This window comes from Crocuta crocuta, unplaced genomic scaffold (assembly GCF_008692635.1).
Source record: "Crocuta crocuta isolate KB4526 unplaced genomic scaffold, BGI_CrCroc_1.0 scaffold322, whole genome shotgun sequence".
In the NCBI taxonomy this organism is placed as follows: Eukaryota; Metazoa; Chordata; class Mammalia; order Carnivora; family Hyaenidae; genus Crocuta; species Crocuta crocuta.
In genome coordinates, this window is record NW_027532592.1 from 4958949 (window position 1) to 4983139 (window position 24191).

Genomic DNA, 24191 nt, shown 5'->3' on the forward strand with positions numbered 1-24191 from the left:
CTACTCTTTCCAAAATAGGAATATTTTTTGTGTCCCTTCTAAAGTCTAGAATTAAAGATTGTCAAAGCAGTGTTTTTCCTTTAAACCAAAACCAAAAGTACAAATGACCGTATGTACAAACCTTCAAGCATAACAACTGAAAATACTGTGTTGCTAATTTTATAGTCTCAAACTATAACCCTGATGCCAGTCACCTCTGTCAATAACTCCACCCTGGAGTGGCAAGCCCAGCTCTCACCTCACCACTGTAAGAACTTTAAGAAGAAAAATAAAAGTGCTTTTCTGAACATCCTGTTCCTTCATTAAAACCCATTAACATGAAAAACCAAGATGTTTCTTTGTCACCGACACCAGAGCTTACTGACAAGTTTAGTCTTCTCAAAGTCAGACAAGTTCAAACCGACCTTGCTACATTACATGTAACACCTTCCTATAACTCTTCTAGATGCTGAACTTTTAGGATGAGCACCCCCGAGTCAAAGGCAGCTCTCTCCACACTCAGGAAGGCTACACTTTCGGCAGAATTGTCTTCATTCTGAGTACAAAGAGGAACATGTTGCTCTCTCTTGAGAAAACCTAAGGTCTTGCCCGTGATAAGCAGTCTATTCCTGCTACAAAGGCGAAGGTGGGATACACTCGCTGGCATGGAAAGGTCATCTCGGAAGTGATGTCAGGGAAGTAATATTTGCTCTCATTCTGCTCAGAGAAGTAGCACACGCTACTGAAGAAAAACGGGACTGCACGGAAAAACATGAACAGTAAAATCACCACACCTGTGACCCCAAAGCCCAAATTCACTCTAACATCCTGGCACATGGTTTCCAGTCCTGTTTATATGCCCATGTTTCTCTCTTGAAAGTACAACAGAGATTGTGCTCCCTGCTTTCTCCCCACTTACTATAACCAAATTGTCAAGTTCAATTTCATAAGTATAAACTGTAACGGTTGGATAATACTCTTATCACATAGATACCTCATAATTTATTCAAACATCTCCTAATAATCATTTAGTTTCTGATTTTTATTATTAAAAAACCTCAATGAATTACCTTTATGCATGACTTTTTTGCATATATATTATCATTTCTTTAAAACTTCCAGAAGTGGAGTCTTGATACATATTATAAGGCTGCTTTCTTTTTTTAAAGAATTTTTTTGATGTTTTATTTATTTTTGAGAGAGAGAGAGACAGCATGAGCAGAAGAGGGTCAGAAAGAGAGGGAGACACAGAATCTGAAGACAGGCTCCAGGCTCTGAGCTAGCTGTCAGCACAGAGCCTGACATGGGGCTTGAACCCACGAACTGTGAGATCATAACCTGAGCTGAAGTCGGACACTTAACTGAATGAGCCACCCAGGCGCCCCTAAAGCTGCTTTCTTAAACATTCTGCCCACCTATACCCCACAAGCAATGCATGACTGTTTACTTCCACAAATCTTCAACAACATGAAATGTTAAAATATATTTTGTTAAATCTTAACAGTTGAAAATAGTATCTCATTTTAAATTTACATTTCTTTGCTTACCAGGGGAAGTAAATCTTTATGTCCTCTTTTGTGAATTGGTCTTTTGTCTACTAAAAATTTTGTCTTTGAGGTGCCTGGAAGGCTCAGTCAGTTAAGCGTCAGACCATTGAGTTCAGCTCCGGTCATGACCTCATGGTTCGGGAGATGGAACACCACATCACACTCAGCATGGAGCCTGTTTGGGATTCTCTCTCCCTCTCTCTGCCTCTTCACCACTCACACTTACATATGTGTTCTCTCTCAAAATAAATAAATAAACTTAAAAAAATAATTTGGTCTTATTATTAATCTCTATTTTTATATTTCATGGATATCAATCTCATCATTTTTAATGAAATTACAGTATTACTAGTTTGCTTTTTGTCTTCTTCTTTTGTTGATAAGTTTTATGTCCTAAAAAAAATGACTGTATGTTTAAAATATATTCTTCGTTACCTATAGGGGAAAATGTAGACAACTACATTTTATAGAAATTAACTATTTTATAATATATGAATACTCCTTATATAATTTCCAAAATTTTTTTATCAGTCATTCCAGTCGTCACTCATGAGGTCACTAAAACACAGGATGCATTTCACTCATGTCTTTATTACAACCTCCTCCAGCAATCCGGCAATCCTCAGTCCTCAACAACCAATGCCGCTTGTACTGAGATATGACTCACAGACATCAAAGGTACTTGCTTGGGCTTAAAGCACTTGATTTTTTTTTTTTTTTTTTTAGGAGAGAAAGAGTGAGCACAGGCAAGCAGGGGAGAGAGACAGAAGGAGAGAGAATCCCAAGCAGGCTTCACACTCAGTGAGGAGCCTGATGCAGGGCTGAATCCCACAACCCTGGGTTAACAACCTGAGTGGAAATCAAGAGTCGGGCACTCAACCAACTGGGCCACCCAGGCATCCCTCCCTTAAAGATCTTTTTAAGAATTAAAAAGACGAGGGACGCCTGGGTGGCTTAGTCGGTTAAGCGTCCGACTTTCGCTTAGGTCATGATCTCGCGGTTCGTGGGTTCGAGCCCGTCAGGCTCTGTGCTGACTGCCAGCTCAGAGCCTGGAGCCTGTTTCAGTCTGTGACTCCCTCTCTCTCTGACCCTCCCCTGCTCACGCTCTCTCTCTCTCCTAGAAATAAATAAAACATTAAAAAAATTAAAAAAAAAAAAGAATTAAAAAGACGATTAAAGGTTTTGCTTTCAAAAGTAAGTAAACTTCTAAAAAGTGTAACATTATATTTCCACACAACTTTATAGAGTCTACAAAACTGCTATATCCGTAACATACTCGTTAGAAACCCTCCCTCTCCTTTCCGGTCTCTGTGCTGAGAAGATCAGGATGCACCATACAGTCAGCTGCTCCCCTAGACACCTTCCTGCCACAGCGACTGTGCCTCCTTGTGAAGCCACATGGCCATAAGCAGAACGGAAGCCAGAGTGCACCCTGGAGCCAACCAAAGCATTATATTTAAGGACTCTGGATTAGAAATGAATAAAATGCATTAGCCAAAAAATGTGACATTAAAAAAAAATTGGGGGCGCCTGGGTGGCTCAGTCGGTTAATCGTCTGACTTCGGCTCAGGTCATGATCTCACGGTTCATGGGTTCGAGCCCCGCGTCGTGCTCTGTGCTGACAGCTCAGAGCCTGGAGCCTGTTTGAGATTCTGTATTTCCCTCTCTCTCTGACCCTCCCCTGCTCATGCTGTCTCTCTCTCTCTCAGAAATACATAAAAAATAAAAATTGATGCAAATTAACTTACTCAAAACTAAATTACATTCAGGTCACAACACTGAGATGCTGCTCTAACTTGTGCCTAGGCTAGCTCTAACTAAGACTGCGACACTCCTGAGACAAAGGTGTGTGGGGTGACAGGGTGGGGCGACCTTTCCAGAGGACAACACATTAGGAGGTTATTAATATTTTTACTACACCTGTAAAAATACCTTCTAACCCAGAAGTCCCATTGCCACAGTTTTCCCTATGACTAACCTAAAAGTTTGTCAAAATAACAGAAACGAGGACATCTGTTGCACCATCTGTGTATCTGAAGAGGTGGAAGAGGAGAAAACAAACAAATTCTCCATCAACAGGGAACCAGTTAAATAAAGGTCCATTCCTATAATAGAAGTTTATGGTAAATGTTAATTTAAAAATGTTTATCTTTGTACTTCTCTGTTTTTTTTAATTCACACTTGAAGTCCTTGGTTCTTTCCTTTCCCTGACGGTTTTCAGAATGAGTTGGCTCCTTAGCAGCCTTTAAATGTGACCACTGAGGAATGAGATTTATTTCTCTTGTTAACCAGTTTCTTAATCCCAAGCCCCCACCTTTCCTCCTTCTGCTCAATCTCTGGCCGCCTCTTTATTGCTGAAGAGACACCTGAAGTGTCTCAGAAACCAAGGGGAGCAGGTCCACCTTGGGGGGGACCCTGACCCTGAGAAGCAGGAACCACCACACCAACAAAGCCACTTACTGATCACCCACCACGGGACACACTGCATGGTGCTCTGGGCGTACCAGTCAGCCTCAGCAAGCACCTGTGTAACTCCGTATTGTGTGGAAAACACAGAACATTAATGTATCAAACATTTCATCTGGCGGTGAGAATGGGTCACCATATCCTTGGTCATTTTGGTAACAAAGGACTCCATTCAAAATACTGTTAAGTTCCTTGATATTTTTCACTATTTTAGGCTTTAAGTTTGTGTTTGTAGAACACTGTAAACTGAAGCATCTATACAACAGTGCACCCTTTTTATATTTAAAGATGGTGACCTTTAAGATGAACAGCTATTGGCAAAAAGGACTAACAGAGGACCAGAACTCTTTGCCAATTGCACCGATGTTGGAAAAAACTACCCACTGGTTTGTGGATGCAGCTTCTGCCTCTCAACTCTCGTCTTGTTTTCAGCAGCGATCTGAACTCATGACTCTGGGCCACCCAGCTATCAATCAGTAAGACCTCCTAACAACGTCCCGTTGTTTACAGTTGTTTCCAAACCATCCTTTAAGAATTTCTTCTGTTCACTCTGATTTTAAGGGACCCCAGTTTACCCATCAGTATCTTGCACATACTGCTCTTCTCATGCCCCAAGTTACCCAGCTGGGTATTCAGGGTGCTGCAGACGTGCCTGGACCTTCGTCCCCTGGCCTGTTGGGCATTGGCCCCTTCCCCCGGGGCTACCACTCCATCCCCCCACCTCCTCACAGCAACTCCTAAAGGCCAGCGCCCTCCTGCAGCACTTCCGGGCTCCTCCTTCGGGCTGGACCATTCTACCCTCTTCTTCACTGAGCTCCTGCTCTTTCTGCAAAGCCCAGCCCTAAGGCACTTCACAGGGAAGCCTATCATGACCTCCTCCACCAGCTCACATCCCCCCCATCCTAGTCAGTTTGGGGGACTGGAACATCCTAGTCTGTGGGGCTTACACAACAAACACCGATTTCTCACATTCTGGAGGTCAGTAAGTCTGAGACCAGGGTGCCAGAGTGGAGGTCTGGTGAGAACCCCCTTCTCGGCTTCCTCACACAGGAAGAGGGGGTGAAGCAAGATCTCCCCTGTCTCTTATTGGAGCACGAATCCCATGCAGAGGACTCCCCCCTCAAGACAGAATAAGGCCCCATCTTCAGACAACATCCCACTGGGGGTCAGAGTTTCAACCTATGAATATGGGGGCGTGGGGCACAAATACGCAGTCCATAATAACCCCCGTTAGAGGGATTCACAGGACCTTGCACTTGACAGATTACAGGTGTCATATGCATGTGTCTGGCTGATGAGCTGACCTCTTTCTCCTCCACTAGGCTCTAAAGTTACGTGAGGGCACAGACAACATCTGCTGCTGCTCAGACTTTATTCCCAGCACTTCTGCACCAACCACTAGAAGGCACTTTAGGTAAGCTACTAATTCCTAACAAACTGTCAGGAGACTGCAGTAAGGGTCTCATCTCTCTCAGAGTCATGACCACCGCAGGTCCACCTGATGAAGGGCTCTTGTAACAACTGCATCTGAAAAGCTACTATATGGATTGATTTACTTGCATCTCTACAATCGTAGAAAGATCAAGGAGATGAGACCTCTGTGTTTTTCTCTCTATATCTGTTTCACCCTGTGTAACATAGCCTAAATCAACTAACCCTTCAAGTTAGGAGCGTTTAGATCAGCTGGTCACGGTTTCCGCAGGCTTTTCCAGCTCCTTGGAGAGAAAGAACTCCTTGCTGACATGCAATGCTTGAATCAGGGCTTGGTTACACTCTCGTGGTCTTTCAAGATACTAATTTTGTGATACTTTAATGAAAAAATAAAAGCCTGTCACAAGACCAACTGATGATACCACACTGACCTTAGCCAAGAAAAGCATTAATATTTTCTCTGTCCCAGATACACTCAAATTGCTACTGGTATGTTTCTTAGAGTTCTTAAATTGACTAGTGTTTAAGTTTTATGTGAATACTGGCTTTGTTAGTACTACATAAAACCTATGACTAACAAACCTCCAGAAAATATTTAGATTCAAAAATATATTTCTTTTATTAGTAACTGTGACTTAAAACAAACAAACATCTTAGGACCTAAGGCATCCCTGGTGTTGGAAAATTACAAGGGCATCTGCACTTATCTGGGGTTGTTGAAGGCTCAGAGCCTTAGAATTTAAGAAAACCTGCAAAATGCAAAGAGTTTATTTTGTTCTCTTTTTAAATAAAAATTGTAATTGCACTAGGCAATTCATTTCTTGAAAAAAGGAAGGTTTGAGTCTTAATTAAATCATGGGTGTGAGAATTTATTAGCCTTGGTTTCACATGGAAACAATATTCATCTTTCATTAGCAAATATACCACCTGAATCAGCTTACTGCTAAATACAACAGATTATGAAGTAAAATAAGATGAAAATGCTTAGAATCAAAAATATAAGTATTTGGAGACTTTGATCTTAGGGAAAGCACATCTGAAAATTAGCCTCACGATGTTCCTTTCTAACTGTGCTATTACTGAAGAATTTTGGTGCGTTAGAAACCATCCAAGCTGAGTCAATCAGGACCCAGGTAATCTGTGTATTTCTTCCATGGGAAATTCCACTAACTGACTTAAAAAAAAAAACCCGCTACCAACAAAATAACTTTGCTCCAGCAGCTCATACACTAAACTTGGAACAACACAGAAAAGATGCGATGGCCCCTGTATACAGATGGCATACAAATTCATGAAATATCCCTTATCTTTTAAAGACTCATAAATACACCAAAACTATCAGTTGATTTTAACGTGTATTTATTAGGTATTTTTAATAACAAAAGTAACAGATGTTTCTTGTAACAAATTAAGCAATATAACCATAAACAAAGAAACAGTTAACGGTGTTCCCAAATCCCACTCCATGAGACCATTAATGCTAACTGCCTGGCTAGTCCTCCAGGCTCCTTCACATCATAGAAACACCTCATACACAACGTGTGTGTGTGTACATCCCAATATTCCTCATATATAGACATATTATATGTCATATACAAATATACACATGCAAGGTTTTCTCTAATTTTTGATAACATAATACATGTTACTCTGCATTTTCACCACTAATCTGTCTATGTCTTTCATCAGCAGATGCAGAGCTCACACCATCTCTTTAATGCCTGCAAAACTACTCAGAGTGTAGACGTAGCCTCCTGTATTCCCTGCATTTTTCACTCACCCTTCTCTTGATAGACATGTTCACACCTTCAAGTAACTATTTGCCAACCCCTAACCCTTTCCCCGTAGGCTCCCTCTCATTAACCCCTCTGTGACAGACATACCGTGAGCGAGCCGCTAGGGGGAGGGAAAAGCTGCTTTGTGTGTGTGTGTGTGTGTGTGTGTGTGTGTGTGTGTGTGTGTGTGGTGATAGATTTTTTTTTAAATAGTTTANTCTAACCCAATGTTACATGTAAGGCTGCCCCTCAATGTCCCATTTTGTAGCACTTCTAACACACTGGCCAGATGAAGCTGTGCGTCAAGACACTAAATTATGTTCCCTGGTGGTTAGAGGTCAAGGGTTTACAAGAAAGATACACAGGACAGGGAACCACAAATCCCAGGCTCTACATGCATGCAGCTTTGACATGAACCACCTACAGGACACTAGGAAGTTAGGTCACTACTTGGATGTATGCTTCCTCCTCTAAACAATGAGCTGTTTGAACTCAATAATGTCTAGTCCCTTCACACTATTCTCAATGATCCTATGTTGCTCAATGAGTGAAGACTTTCTGACAGGGCAGAGACAATAACTTACTAAAAGAACTTTTGTAAAACTTCCACAAAAGGATTTACTAACAAATTAACTGTGCAAACAATATTGGAAGAAAAAATATTTTAACCACTCAAGAAAGCAAAACGTTTAAGTACTTCCATAAGACCATTATAATTAGCTATTTATAAATAATATACTAAATCACAACTATAATGGTCATTTTATTGAAGCAATATAACTAAAAATCTCACAGTATACATATTTGGCTCAGTTCCAATTATTACATATCTTGAAAATAATAAAATTAATGTTTTAAAAAATGTAGTAAGGGGCTGAGCCTGGGGGTACTCAGTTGGTTAAGCACCTGACTCTTGATTTCAGATCAGGTCATGATCTTATGGTTCATGAGATCGGGCTCCACATTAGGCTCTGTGCTGACAGTGTGGAGCCTGCTTGGGATTCTCTCTGTCCCTCTCTCTCTGCCCTACCCCCTCTCAAAATAAATAAACTTTTTTTAAAAAGTATATTTCAGGGGAGCCTGGGTGGCTCAGTTGGTTAAGCGTCCGACTTCGGCTCAGGTCATAGTCTCACAGTTTGTGGGTACGAGCCCCGCGTCAGGCTCTGTGCGGACAGCCAGCTCAGAGCCTGTTTCAGATTCTGTATCTCCCTCTCTCTGACCCTCCCCTGCTCATGCTGTCTCTCTCTCTCTCTCAGAAATAAATAAAAAACATTAAAAAAAAATAAAATGTATATCTCATCGTGGTTTTGATTTGTATTTCCTTGAGGATGAATGATGGTGAGCATCTTCTCACGTGTCAGAATGACTAAAATTCACAACTCAGGCAACAATAGATGCTGGCGAGGATGTGGAGAAACAGGAACCCTCTTGCACTGTTGGTGGGAATGCAAACTGGTGCAGTCACTCTGGAAAACAGTATGGAGGTTCCTCAAAAAATTAACAATAGAACTCCCCTATGACCCAGCAATTATACTATTAGGTATTTATCCAGAGGACACAAAAATGTTAATTTGAAGGGGCACATGCACCCCAATGTTTATAGCATCACTATCAACAATAGCCAAATTATGTAAAGAGCTGAAATGACCATCGACTGATGAATGGATAAAGAAGATGGGGTACATATATGATATGGGGTATATCATATATATATATCTATATATGATGGAGTACTACTCAGCGATAAAAAAAGAATGAAATCTTGCAATTTGCAACAACGTGGATGGAACTAGAGAGTATTATGCTAAGCGAAATAAGTGAGTTGGAGAAAGACAAAAATATAATTTTGCTCATATGTGGAATTTGAGAAACACAACAGATGAACACAGGGGAAGGGAAGGAAAAATACAGAAGGAGGCAAAGCATGAGACTCTCAAATACAGGGAACTGAGGGCTGCTGGAAGGGAGGTGGGTGGGGGAGGGGCTAGATGGGTGATGGGCATCAAGGAGGACGAGCGCTGGGTGTTATATGTAAGTGATGAATCACTGGGTTCTACTCCTGAAACCAACACTACACTGTATGCTAACTAACTAGAATTTAAATTTTTTTAACCCAAAGCTTTAGGGTCCACTCATTTATTAAATGATCTTTATCAAACATGAACAGTGTTGTGAGGTGGGCACCGCTCTGTCCCCGGGTTACAGATGTAGGAGAGACACCCGGCTGCCCAGGCGCCCCCCCACCCACATCCCCAGTGCCGGGACCCAGCTGCCCCCCACCACCCTATGCGCAGATGGCGTAGGCCTACAGTTCTGCACCCCAGATGGTTTTCTGATTCAAACCAGCCTGCTCCATAACTGGGCTTAATTCAGTTATATTTTAACATAGTTCTGTTACAAGATTCATGTCTCATTTTTACGAATACTCTGCGCTTATGGAACCAGCAGAAGCAGTGGCCCAGCAGATATACAGGGATGGTGACAAGGAGTTACTTCCCAGCCACAAGTGACCCTGCCTTCCTGAGTGATGTGAACACGTACCTGCATTTTAATCTGCTTGATCTCTGTCCAAAACATGCATGACAGAAGGAGATACAAAACCCCAAATACCGTGTATGGACCCCACACCTTGGAGGCCACACTGTCCTGTAAAAGAAAGGATTGAAGACAAAAGCCACCACCGCTAAGGATGGAGGTGCATCTGCAGAGAGTGAGGGGAGAACATGCACCAGACAACCCAGCAGATGACCAACCTGGAGAAAGACCCCACTGGCCCCTCTGCTCAACCCTTCCTCCAGTCCTCTGTTTTCAAGACAAGGAAGAGGTGGGCAGGCGGAGCCGGACACGTACTCACCCAGGTAAACACGGGNCCCGCCACTGGAGCTGGGTGGGGCTCCAAGGTCGGCTCCTTGGGAGACACAATGGCATTACCATAAATCAAGTAGGGGACCCCAAGTGCAAATTCAAAGAGAAAATTAAAAAGTAATTTTGGGTAAAAGTACAAAGGCGCTTTTGGAAACAGACCAAATGCACTGGCCTGTAAAAGTGAGCACCGCAGTTGTGTGGAAATCATCACTGCAGGCTGATGCCTGAGCAACTTCCGTTTATAAAGACCAACCAGAAGAGACAACCGGAAGTCCTCACTGCCCACTAAGTATCTTTTAAACAACAATTTTGGGATTTTAGCTTTGTATATCTATACTTTAAAGACAGAAATCCATAAAAATTTACCTTTAAAATTGAATCCCAGAACAGACTATGTAAACTGCTATTTAGTTTCTCTTCAAAGAGGAAGGGCTTTCAAGAACAAAGTGTTAATTAAAATGTCTTGATTTTTCTTAGTTTTAAGACATGTAGACTCCTGGCACTCCTCCTGATGAGCATGGAAAACTGAAATAAATGTTTAAACATTTAACAAACAAAAAACTTAAATGTTTCTATAAAGGGTTAAAGAAACTGCTGGAAGACAACTTCTTTAAAACAAAAAATAATCAATTCCCAGGCAAGTGTATGGAAGAGTCTTCCTGAACAAAAACTCACCCCGTTTCTTTCCTACTTTTCTGGTATTACGACTCCTGAGAAATGTCACAGTGAATTCTGTGCCAGGAGTTACAATGCACAAGCCACATTTAACATAGTTTGGGTAAACAGAAAAATCAGAAAAGGATAAAGCAGTTTTCAAAACAAGTTTCTAAAAGGGATAAAATAAGAGCTTATGGGCTGTGGAACTGTTAGTTTTAATGATAACAAGAGAAAAACAGACTACATTTCCTGAGGCTTAAGAAAAAAAAAGTCCACCTCAAGAGGGAACGTCATTAATGGCTGTCCGAAACTGTAATCTACAACCTTTGTGGGCATAGGTGAATAAAACTGTTTTCCCCCCCAGATCACTCACAGTTAATATAATTTGGCAATAAGTCTGAAGGTGATCAGAAGTTTCTAATCACTTGCTCAGAAGTTATCCTCAAGCATCCTTTTTCATAGCAGGCAGCAGTGACGTGGAAATTCTTTTTGTCTGACAGCAGGGGGTTCAGGAAGAGAATTCAGATGAAGAACATATTTCATGTCGCCAGAGCTGACAAATGTGAAAAAGTGCCAAACTCTGCTAGCTACAATTTCTGTTAATTAGAGAAATGGAAATCTTTTCAACAATGCTGCAAACAAATTCAACAAATCCGAGGTTTTTCAAACAAAAGAACTGTTTTTCTTTAAAAAATTTGTTTAACATTTATTCATTTTTGAGACAGAGAGAGACATAGAGCGTGAGCAGAGGAGGTGCAGAGAGAGAGGGAGACACGGAATCTGAAGCAGCCTCCAGGCTCTGAGCGGTCAGCACAGAGCCCGATGCAGTGTTTGAACCCACAAATCACGAGATCATGACCTGACCCAAAGTCGGACGTTTAACTGACTGAGCCACCCAGAACTGTTTTTCTTAAAGAGCAATTTTATTTTTATTTATGATTTTTCTTATTGGAAAAAGACTGTTCATATTAATTGAATAATTTATCTGAGCTCTAAATGGTAAAAAATAAGAATACTTATATGGAGTCCTATCTCATCTGGTTTGAAAATACAACATGAAGATACTGGAGAGGAAAGAACCACTGTTCACATAGTTTTATTTAACATCCACATCATGCCAAATATTGGTCACAGCAGTGAGGATATATTTAGAGACAACACTGTAACTATTTTATTTACTCATTCATTCATCCAAATCCTTAAAACATGGATTTACCACTCAATGCCAAGTCTTCAACAAGATACTAGGGACACAAAACATTGTGAGGAGCCAAGTTTCCCACTGTTGGAGACTAGAATGAATCCTGGGCTGCTGGACGTGATGCGGAGTGATGTAAACCCTTCATCTAGATAGAGACCTTGAATTCAGACAGAGATGCGGGTATAGACACATACACGTATTTCCTGGCTCAGTCTGAGAGAACCTGAGACCTAACAGGGTCTAGAACCAACAACACAGTAGCAGCGCTGGGCACACCCAGATCTTCGTTTCAAAATACTTTTCTCCACAAAAAGGAACCAAACCACCCTGGAAAAGGCTGGGGCAAAGAAGTACATGAAGAACTTACCACATCTTGTTACACTAAAAGTAAGAAATCCTTGAAGAATTATGGAAACATATCCAAAGGACAGAGGAACAGTTTGTAGCTAAGAGCTCCCCCAGACCAAAGCTGCAATAATTCAAGCATCAAATAATTAATGACAATAAGGAATATAATTCCTTGAATAAGAGTCTATGAGTTTGAACTAATATAAATTTTAAAAAAGACAAAAGTGAAGTTCTTTTGTAGAGCATAACACCAACTAATAAACATGGAAGTCTGGAAGGAGGGAGTGAAAGTCCAAGGAGGAACAAGATACTTAGAGCTTCAAAGTATCTCCCCACAAATCACCTATTAACTACAATAGGAAAGCAGCAATTTTATAGTGGAGAAACTTGGTGGATAACTCAGTAATGTTCGCACCGACATCACCGCTTGCAGAAAGGATGCACGAAGACACAACACCCTCTGGTGGCTTTCCCACCAAAATGATGACACTTCAATCTAATCATGAGAACACATTAGACAAACCCAAATTGAGGTCAATTCTACAATATAATTGACCTCTCCTCTTCCAAATATGTTAATTAAGGTCAAGGAAGTAAAGAAAGACTCCAGAACTATTCCAGATTTAACTGAAGAAGACAGGAAACTTACAGGCAATGTGTGACCCTGGACTGGACACCAGTCGGGAAGAAAGAGCTGTAACAGATACTATTGAGACAGTGGAAAAATTTGGATGTGAACTGCAGATTAGCAAATAGTATTATATCCAGGTTAAATTTCCAGATTTCAGTAAGTGTACTATGTCTTAGAAGAGGCTGTATCCTTGGGAACTGTGTATGGAAGTGAACAGGGGTAAAGGGGCATGACGTGGACAACTCATTCTCAAAAGATTCAGAAAAACATTACGCACATATAAATAAATGAAACCTTAGTTTACTTAGGTTACATAGTAAATCTAGGTAAACAGTATACGACAGTTCCCTGTACTAATTTTGTAACTCTTCTTTCAGTTCAAAATTATATCAAAATAAAAAGTTATAAACAAAACAATATAGTTAATCCACTCAAGAATGTGGTCATTCAGTTAACAGATTTAACTAAATGTCAGTGGACAAAGATAGAGCACAGATTCCTACCTTTGAGGACATCTCCATCTTGAAAGGGTTGCATAAATAAACAAACAAACAAACAAATAAAGGGGGGGCACCTGGGTGGCTCAGTTGGTTGGGCATCCGACTTTGGCTCAGGTCATGATCTCACAGTTTGTGGGTTCGAGCCCCACATGGGGCTCTGTGCAGACAGCTCAGAACCTGGAGCCTATCTTCGGATTCTGTGTCTCCCTCTTTCTCTAACTCTCCCCTTCTCAACCTGTGTGTTTGTCTCTCTCTCTCAAAAAATAAAACAAAACATTAAAAAAAAAGAGAGCGTTGCTCAAACTTTCAGAAAAACAAATTTTAACATTATCTTATTACCACTCTCTTTAAAATGCACCCAAAAGACCTCATGAGGAAAATGTATTGTGAAGGATATGAACATTTTCCCACTGTACTAGAAGTTAAATAATAAACATTCCTAAAAATAAAGAAATCGATCTCCCAAGAAGCAGAATTTTTGCTTTAAAAGTATTTCTGTTGTACCATGATCCATATTATAATAACATTACTAGAGAATTCAGGGCGTGTGGCTTTATTAACACCACATATTATTCTTTTTAAGATTTTAAATAATCTCTACACCTGACGTGGTGCTTGAACTCACCACCCTGAGATCTAGAGCCACAAGCCCCTGAGCCAGCCACACGTCGCACCAGACAAGTACTATTTTTAAGTGCCACTTTAATCATTCACAGTGGCAAATGGATTTTGAAAGAACAGTAAGACGATGCCCAAGAACAACAAATGATGAGAAGGTGGAATATGTGTTAACTGGTGTTAACTGGAGGCCAAGCGTGAGAACACGTCCAAAAGACATGAGCTGAAGAAATGCACTCAAATCATGGGCACAGGACCGACTCCTACTTCCGAAGCAGGGTGGACGCTGGAAGGACAGAGCACAGGGCCGTGGCAGCCCCATGATCCGGCAGACATGCACCATGGACAGTCTCTGGCACGGGTCCTGGCCTCACCCCATCCATTCCTCACACCCATGAGGACACCAGCTCTAGGAAGAGGCTGAGCGACCAGCCAGGAAGGACAGAGATGGGATTCAAACCCAGGCTGATCTAACTCAGAAGCCATGCTCTCAAACACTATGTAATCTGCTCTTCCTGACACAGGAGGATAAATTTAGTCAAGCACCAGAGTGTCCACGATTTGCACATACGTGACAGACACTGAATAGTAGACAAAACAACTTAATCCCTGAAACTGCAGAACTTCCAGCCTAGAATAAATACATAAACGACTGGAATGACAAAGCATTAGCAGGCTTCTCTATAGTGAAAAGTGTTATCTGTAATTAGAAGTTACAATAAAATAACCACCAATGGCTTTAAAGTCAGTAGTGACGGGGGTGCCCAGGGATTAAAACGCAAAGTCAACACAAAACAGACCAAGAATGTAGATGCAGAATGTTCCCAGCCACTTGGCTGTGACTAGACTGACTGTACTAACATCTCTAAAGAAACGTGTTAATTCAGAAAACAGGACATCAACAACGGGCTGACAAAAAGAGATGGGCTGTCCCACAGGGAAGGCCCGTTGGCCCAGGGACAGCCACGCTCCGGTGACAAGTGTGGCCTTACTGCAGAAAAGGATGTAGCCTGGTTCCTTTAAACATCTGAAATTTAATTTTTATTTTTATCAAAATAACCTATTTACTTAACCTTAAAAGTAGTTCTACAAGGCACTAAATGGGGAAAAAAGTGGCTCCTGCCCCTCCTTTCTTCAGCTACGCTTTCTCCTCTTCCAATATTTGCAGATCACATGCTCATAACTGCTTTCTAAATTTTTTAAGTAGGCCACACACCCAACATGGGGCTTGAACCCACAACCCTGCGATCAACAGTCGCACGTTCCCCTGAATGGGCCAGCCGGGCGCCCTGGGCTTTTTTAAGTTTTTCTATTTCAAGCATGAAGTTTTGACGTGCACATAGACGCCGTGGAGGTAGCTGTCAGAGCACCCCGTCCCTGCTCAGGACACTACACCACGCCTGTTAGCTCCATCAGTACTGAGTGCTTGACGTCATTAGGACTAAGTAAGTAGTCCCGACGTATCATTCCGAGGGGAATCCCTTACAAAATGGCCATCTCATTCCTTTCTCAAAATCATTTGCAGCCTCTTACTTTTCTATGCATCTTCTCAACATGAGGGTGATTCAGTGAAAACACGTCCAGGCCAGGACATGGGCACACTGGACAGTGAACAGCTCCCAACCTCGCCGATTTAGTACAGAGTACCTGTGCGCTCAGACATTAGTCCCCTCCCTGCTGCCCCAAGCCCCCTCGTGCCCTGCAAACACCAGCCCAGGTCCCTGTGGCTGCACCTGCCCTCCACCTGCTGACCCCTACTTTATGTCCCAGCCCTTCCACAGAATTGATAATTTCTCAGTACCGAGCCTTTATTCATTCTGTGAGCATCTGCTGTTCCCCAGATACAGTGTCTGCTCTTATCCGAGGTTTTAATTACAGTTTCTTTGAAATATTTATTGCTGCTTTATTGTTTCTGTCCCTTTGACGTGATTTTCCTAATCCTCCTGTTTGTTTTGGCTTCTTTCCTGGGAGAGACTCTCCTCCCGCTCCCGTGTCCTGTGTGTGTGTTAAGGTTCCACTGGGAACCCTGCTCTCTCTCCAGCTGCTTCTTTTCTCCTAGAGAGAGACTCCCGTTCTGCTGTGTGTCTGCCTGGTGGGTGGGGTGGAGGGGGATGCAGGCAGCCAGCTGTGGGCCCGCAACTCAGACCCGGTTCGAGTCTGTTAGAGCAAGTCTGACTCTGTTACTCAAAATCCTTCTGAGAAAAAGCAAGTCCTCAGGACCGCAGGCAAGGCCCCACATCATCTCCACTGCCCGTCCTGCGTCCCCTCATGTGCCCTCGGTACGCTTGACCCCCCCCTCCCCTCCCCTCCCAGCCATCTATCCTCCTCGCTGCTTCAGTCTCGCTTCCACATCAGGGCCTTTGCGAAGGCTGTTCTTCCGCCTGGGACACTGAGCCCTGCAGTCCCCACAGCTCCCTGCCTTTCCCTGGTCCTCGAGGGACCGTTGTCCTGAACTACAGCCCTTCCCCCCAGCACTCACAGTTTCTTCCAATAGCCTACTATCACTTTACTACCTTACTGTTTATTGTCTGACTCCTCCACAGGGACAGGGATGCTCTGGCCTGTTTAGATCACTAATCCATACCCAGCACCTGTAACAGCCTTCACCCCCGTCCTGAACTGTGTTCTAGAAAACTCAGGTTCTAGAAAACATACCTCCAGTCCTCTGCTAGCATGGAGAACAGCAGTCTGCTGGCCACAGGAGCAGAGACAGGAGCCAGGAAACCTAGACCTGCTCATCCAATTTTCAAATACTTCTGTTCCAGGCTCCCATAGCACATCTGCGATCCACGTCTCTGCCTTTCCAGGCTCTTCTCTTCACCTGCTTGCTTCTTACCTGCTTCCACCCTGTCCCATCTCCTCTGCTCTGCTGAGTTGGCCAGCAATGGTCCCTCCACAGTCCAGGCCTCCAAAGTCCTGCTCAAGTTTCTTCTACGGTCGTCGCCTCTCTGCTCCATTACAGTCAACTCTGTTAGATTTCAGTCCGGGCAGAAAACAGAGCATGTGGCCAGTTTATCACATTGACCTGTGTTGCTAAATAGCTGAATCCCACAACTAGCTTCCTTTTTTTCACACTCCCTTGCTCGCCAAGGAAAGTCCTGATGATGACGGCTCCTCAGCTGCTGCTCCAGTGCTGGCTAGAGAGCTCGTCCACCGTAGACCCCCCTCAGCAGGCAGGTCTCTGACCTTGATAAAGCCTCCCCAGGAGAGATACCTGCTCTTAGGAGGCTGACGCACCTGCAGACTGAAAGTCACACTAAGATAATGTCATCTTAGAAGCCTCTTGGGAGATAACCATCAAACCTTTTGTTTTTCATACATTTATCCATTATATGGAACATCTTCATATTTTAAATTTCAGCAGAATACAGCTGGATTGACAAAAAAGGGGAAGCCTAAGAAACGTAGGCAGGTGGATGGGTGGGAGGTAGACAGACCAGACAGAGATAGATAATTAATAACAGATATATAATGTACCATTTGTTGAATACCAAAAATGCTCTAGGCCTATATAGGCCCTTTATACCCACCATAGTGTTAATTCTCACACCAACTCTGTAATCTGTTGTCCTATTTAAAAAAAATTTTTTTACTAGTTCTTTACTTTTGAGAGAAAGAGAGAGACAGAGGGGTGAGCAGGGGTGGGAGACACAGAATCCAAAGCAGGCTCCAGGCTCTGAGCTGTCAGCACAGAGCCCAACGCGGGGCTCGAACTCACAGACAGCAAGATCATGACCTGAGCTGAAGTCGGATGCTTAACCAACTGAGCCATCCAGGCGCCCCTGTTATCCTACTTTATAAATAAGATTAGGACTCAGAGGTCATATGTCACTAGCCTAAGGGCACAGAGCCAGCTGAGATAAAGCCAGAACTGTCCAATTCCAAATTCCATGATTTTTATCCTATACACACTGTTTTTTTAAGTATTCACTAATACAGTTTAAAATGCAAAATGGGTACATTCTGATCTGATTTTAACAGAATGTTAAATAGTGTAACATTCTGAATGTTTCCCAAAGTTCTATCATTTTTTTAACAAGATTTATATAATAAACATTAAAACCTACTGTCCATCCAATTCAACATTCTGTTCCCAAATGACAAGTGACATCAACAGATACCCTGTGGCAGGAAACAACTGCCTTCCATGATACCAACTTCAGAAACTCAGAGGCAAATCCCTGGTACAGTCTAATTTCTCTCAAAGGCCCTACCATGTGCTGATCGCGCATTGTATTGTGTCCACCAGCACAACGACAAAGCCCAGCTATGTCCGTGGAGAAAAGGCCCACCCCCTCCAGTTGCTGGAATTTCAGGCACATTATCACTGTCTTCTCATGGGAAAAGGCAAGCACCGCCTTTCGGTTCAGAAAAAGAAAATTAAAAACAGTAAGCAGCCATACCTGGATTAGTAATGAATGACAGCAACACAGCCGGGAGTTATTAGTTTCCTCTGGGCCGGAAGGAATCTCAGCAGAGGGGTTCCTGGCTGCAGCTCTGCTATTTGCCGAGAATTTTGGAAATTAAACACTGATGCACTCAGAGTGGAATGTGCCCGTGCAGATCACAGGAGTGCGCAGGCAGCTGCAGCCAGAGGTCTATACGCCATTTAATGAAAAGCTCCACATCTGAATACAGTTTTCCATTTTTCCATGCAAACTCAATAAAAAATAAATGAGAGCAATGGCGCTCAAAATATTCACACTCTGCAGCTGCCAAGCTAAATAATTCAGTATCTTTTTGAACAGAAAGTCTTTTCCCCCAGGACATATTTTTCAAAATATTAAATGATCTGCTAGCTCAGCCCTCCTTCTGCAGCCAGCTGCATTCTGTTTTTGAAACTGGAGAACGATGGTCTGCCTCTCCCATAATTGGAGAAAAATTCCAGTCCCATTAGGTAGGAAGCATTCAAATCACACACACTTATAGCTTATAAATTATGGTATTTTTAATATTATGCAAAATCTGAATGGATCAAAATATCTTAAAAGGTAAGGGGGAAAACATGTTTTGAAATTCAAAAAAGGAAGCATTTCATGCTGCAAAATTAAGCTAGTCAACTCTGTTTCATGAGGCATGAGAAGCACTTAGCAACCTAGGAAGATGAACTGCAGGACGCAGAACGCCCTGGAGTGACGAGACTTGGCCCCCGCCTGCAGAAGCACGGGATGCGCATTTCTCCGCTGGCGCACACTAACCATTTCCAAGTGCTGATCTTGTAAGGGTTAAGACTCATTACTGGCTAAAATATGCCGCTTTCCAAACAGTTCGATGGGTTGGTTACTTCTACCTATAATGAAGATAATACAGCTTTCCTTTAGTTAGAACACTGAAGAATATCTTTCAAACAGTAATGAGCTGCTTCAATCCACCATTTGCAACAGGTCTTTCGTCGCCCCCACCATGTGGACTTCAACGGTTCCACTTCCTGTCCCTACTTTCTATAGGCGGGCTCATGTGAGGGGGAACAGGAGGGACAGCAGGGCAGAACAGAACACGGAAACCCAGATGGAAAGGTCACCCACAAGGGACTCTTCAGGACCTGGCACACATGCTCTAACTCAGGAAGGGTCCGTGACAAGCAAGAATTCACTGTCTGCAAGTTCTCTGGCTTTGCAGGCTCCCTGATTAAGGGGAGTGGGGTGGTAGAGGCCCCACCGCCTGTGCAAACTGACTCCCAGCAGCCCCCAGGGTCCTCCAAGGGGCCCCTAAGCTCCCTAGACAAATCTGAAAATGACTGAAACTGAACTGCATCAGTTCCCCAGGACACAGATTCATTACTGATCTAGAGAAGCCACTCAACCATTCCCCAAAATTTTGTTTGGCAAAAGCAGTTTGGCAGCACTATTTACCTCCTTAATGCTCAGGCTTCAAAGTACAGCCTCCTGGGTAAGCAAAATATGAGCTAAATACAAAGAAAAAGAAGAAGGAGAAGGAAAAGAAAAAGAAGGAGGAGGAGAAAAAGAAAAAGAAAAGAAAAACAGTGAATCAGAAAAGAAAAAAAGAAAAAGAAAAACAGTGAATCAGAAAAGCTGGGCTGGACAACAAGACCCTCCTCTGGTGAACTGAAGCCCCCAGAATGTGAAGGGGCTCAGACTAGACCAGCTAGTTCGAACTACACCACAGGAACCAGGTTCAGGCTCCGCAGGGACTGCCTCTGGAACCCCAGCCCCTGGGTCATCAGTCAGGGAGATGGCAGCGGAGAAACACACGGTCACGGCCTCACCCCTGCAGGGGCTATGGCCAATACCTCTTGCGTACGCATCTGCATGTTTTTTATCTCCAGGGAAATGTTTCTGTTTCAAGGCACAAATATTGTTGGACGACCAAAGCCTCTTCTTTTCCGAACAGCCACAAATCATGGCCTGCTACCAACTTTATTATTCAAACACAGAAAGCACATTAATCATCAAGACCAGATGAAGGACTCTACTTTTTCTGCCAAATAACTAATTGCAGATGGCATTTTAAAGTCAAAATGATCCTGTCCTGGGCCCTATTCATTTTACAGCACTGCACGCTATTTGTATATGGACATGTGTAGGACACGTATGTACACATGTACATACACACATATATGTTTTTCTCAAGGGCAAGGACCTTCAGCGCTGCGCTCACTATCACATACCCAGAGCTAGCACATGCCACACTCGGTGAACTTTGACTCTGTGAAGCATGTATCTGGCACTCTGTTAGCTAAGCCCCACACGCAAAGCCAGGATTGGTCACCAGTATTTTCTAAAAAGGGGAGGTTGGGGGGGCTTGTGTTTGTTAGTCTGGTCTGATTGCTCCCCGGCAAAATTAAGATCCTTGAAAGTGGCTATTTTATTTTTGAGGTCAGAACTATCCATGCAGAGATGAAAGCAGCACTATTTTCAAAGAAATAGTTTTCTTCTCTCGACTCTGGACACACGGTAAGATGTGTGCAGGCTGTGTGAGACGGGCACCTCCCCCAGGAGGAGTCTAACTTTTCCATGCTACCATTACAATCCATGTGAATGACAATTTTAGTCAAGACGACAACTTTGGGTCTGAAAGCCTACATTACTGTTTTCTTAGAGTTGACACGCTTGCCTTCAAAGGCCTAATTAGAAACCCAAAATGCTGTCAATCTGGCATTTTTTCCTAATGAATTTGTAAGTGATGCTGATTACGCTGTTCTCCCACTGCACCATTAATTTTTGAAATAATGAATGCTCTGTTTCTGAGTTGGAAAAGATACCATTAAAATGAGAAGCATCTGTTTTACCTTGAACTGGCCATTTGTTAGGAATATTTAAAATGGGGAACATAGGGGCGCCTGGGTGGCTTAGTCGGTTGGGCGTCTGACTTTCGCTTGGGTCATGATCTCGCGGTTCGTGGGTTCGAGCCCCGCATCGGTCTCTGTGCTGACTGCCAGCTCAGAGCCTGGAGCCTGTTTCAGTCTGTGACTCCCTCTCTCTCTGACCCTCCCCTGCTCACGCTGTCTCTCTCTCTCTCTCCTAGAAATAAATAAAACATTAAAAAATTTAAAAAAATAAAAAAAAATAAAAAAAATAAAATGGGGAACATAACCATGGAATGTCTGTTGTATCCCTAAAACCAGTAAAAATTTTAAAAGCAAAGCTGCTGCATCAGGTATTGAAGCACACATGGCAACATAACAACGAATGCACTACCGGCAAACCCGTAAGTCCCTTCTGTGACTCTTGTGGTGCAGACGCCCCGGCCTCCCTGAGCCCAGAGAACAGAGTGGTGGGCACCATCTGGGTCCAGAGAGGTCCTCTGACACCCGAGGGGCAGATAGAAAGAGGCCCAACAATCAGCTGGGAGGGGAGAGCTCCTGTAATCCTCAGAAACTCTGGGAAAGAAGGATGGAAACCCTCCCTTAAGAAACACATCTTTGTGCCATCTAGTGAACAAGTCCAGGGTCCTACCCGCCCCTACCCCCCTCATCCCCCCTCACACTGAAGAGCCGGCCAGGAGCCCTGAGGCAGAGACACAGGCCCACAGAAGGAGGACGAGAGTTCGGCCCAGGGGCCCCTGGACAAAGGAAGGGGAGAAACAGAAGAGAAGGGAAGCAGAGGCAGGAGGGGACGTGCAGGAGCACCCGATGGAGGGGCTGCTGACCTGCAAACCCCCACACCTCTTTCATGTGACCGCCACCTCGGTGTCACCACCAGTGCGGGAGACCCTCTCGTATAGGCCACAGCTCCAACCACAGGGCACAGCTCTTATTCTCTCTGTAAATCTTACTGGCTAATGGAAGGCAACATGTGCCCAAACAGGCTCAAGAAACAATAGAAAATTACAGAAGTTATCACTAGGATGATTACAAAAATTATTCAAACTGAGGCTCCTGAGTAGCTTAGTCAGTTGAGTGTGAGACTGGATTTCGGCTCAGGTCATGATCCTAGGGCCGTGAGATCAAGCCCCATGTCGGGTTCTGCACTAAGCATGGAGCCTGCTTAAGATTCTCTCTCCCTCTGACCATCTCCCCCACTCACTCTCTTTCTGTCTCTCTAAAATTAAAAAAAAAAAAAAAAAAAAAAAATNTTATCAAAAATAAAAAAAAAAAAAAAAAAAAAGAATTACTCAAACCTATTTGGAGTTAATGACATTTTATTCTATATGAGCAACATTCTACAATGTGCATCTGGAACAAAATAATAAGCCAAAACACGTAAAAAACAAGTTAATAAACTAAAAATTTTAATTTTCTTTTTAATTGAATCAAATTGTTTCAAAATCACTATCATCAATACAAATCCCAAGGTACTGTTCCATTTGCTTCCTTGCCACATGGCACAGTGCCACATACTTCATTTTTTTGCATTCGGAAAAATTCAATGTCTTACTTAGAAACAGCTTTGAAACTTGGCTCATGGCCTGTTTGTAATTGATACTACAACTTAAATACCTTTCCAGCAAAGTTACACTAACTTCAAAATACTCTGGGATCAACCATTAAAATGTTTTTGTTTCGGTTACAACACTAATGAGCACCAAATGTTAGGATTTGTTTTAACGATCTAATACATCAAGGATTTTCTTAAAAGGCTAGATCAGCTATCCATTATATAATGAAAAGCAGATTAGTCAGTGTGATACAGATAATACTTGAAAGATTTAATACTTAAGTGTAGAATCAAGCATAAAAGAGTTAAATTCAGAAAGCCTGCTCAATCAGCGATCATATTTTTCCCTGTAAAAACACCAAACTCCTGCTCTTGAAAGCCTCCTTCCCTTCACTCTTTCTATAAGCCACTCAATCGTCACCTTAATTTCCTTCATCATATCAAAGACATGATGCTACCATGCTTTACTATGCCTTCCTGTCCTACAAAGGCCTATAAAGTACCCAAGACGTAAAACGTAGATAAAGGAAATCTCAACATACCAGGTTTCTTAAAGCCTGGTAAGAACCACTGATATGACAAGATTTTAGAAACAAACGTGTAAATGCTCTTTTAAAAATACAGAAACAAAGAACAGAGAATGGACTATTCTGGATGTATTCTAGAAATAAATACCTTGCACTTTAGGGACCAGGCATGCAGAGTGGCCATCATGACCGTGACACACCTATCTGCCTTTGCTGCTGCTCTTCTGTGGCGGGGCCCCTGCTTTCAGACCTCCTCCACATCTAACCATCACGGTCGCTACAACCTCCATAATTAATTTCATCTTTCTTTTCCAGCATCTTCTCATTTTTTCTTTTTCTCATTTTTTTCATTCTATTGTGACTTAATACTTCTTGACATTCAGTCTGGACTTTTACAGAACTGAACAGACGCCTTTCCTTTTGATTTAGCAATTACTAATCATTCCTCTTAGCTGCAATGTCAAGTCTTAGGTTCTTGTTTAATTTTTTTTAATGTTTTTGAGAGAGACAGAGTGTGAGTGGGGGAGAGGCAGAGAGAGGGGGAGACACAGAATCTGAAGCAGGCTCCAGGTTCTGAGTGGTCAGCACAGAGCCCAACGTAGGGCTCGAACCACGAACCCTGAGATCATGACCTGAGCCGGAGCTGAATGCTCAACTGACTGAGCCACCCAAGTGCCACCCAGGCGCCCCATCCATGGCCAATTTTAAATACTGAGTGGATTTTTTCTCTTCTACAAAGGATGCTTCCAGAACTTCCCCATCTGTACCTTGTAAAGAACAGAAATTAAGATAAATTTCAAGATAATTTT

At 42.8% G+C, this 24191-nt stretch overlaps 1 protein-coding gene and 1 non-coding gene across 2 annotated transcripts in view; one reads left to right on the forward strand and one right to left on the reverse strand.

The window, feature by feature from the left end:
• Window positions 1–24191, reverse strand: part of DISP1 (dispatched RND transporter family member 1) — a 134817-nt gene that overhangs the window by 102256 nt on the left and 8370 nt on the right. The window lies entirely within an intron of this gene.
• Window positions 6633–6734, forward strand: LOC144244583 (U6 spliceosomal RNA). The gene has a single exon (XR_013338986.1). It is a non-coding gene; the product is annotated as a U6 spliceosomal RNA (small nuclear RNA).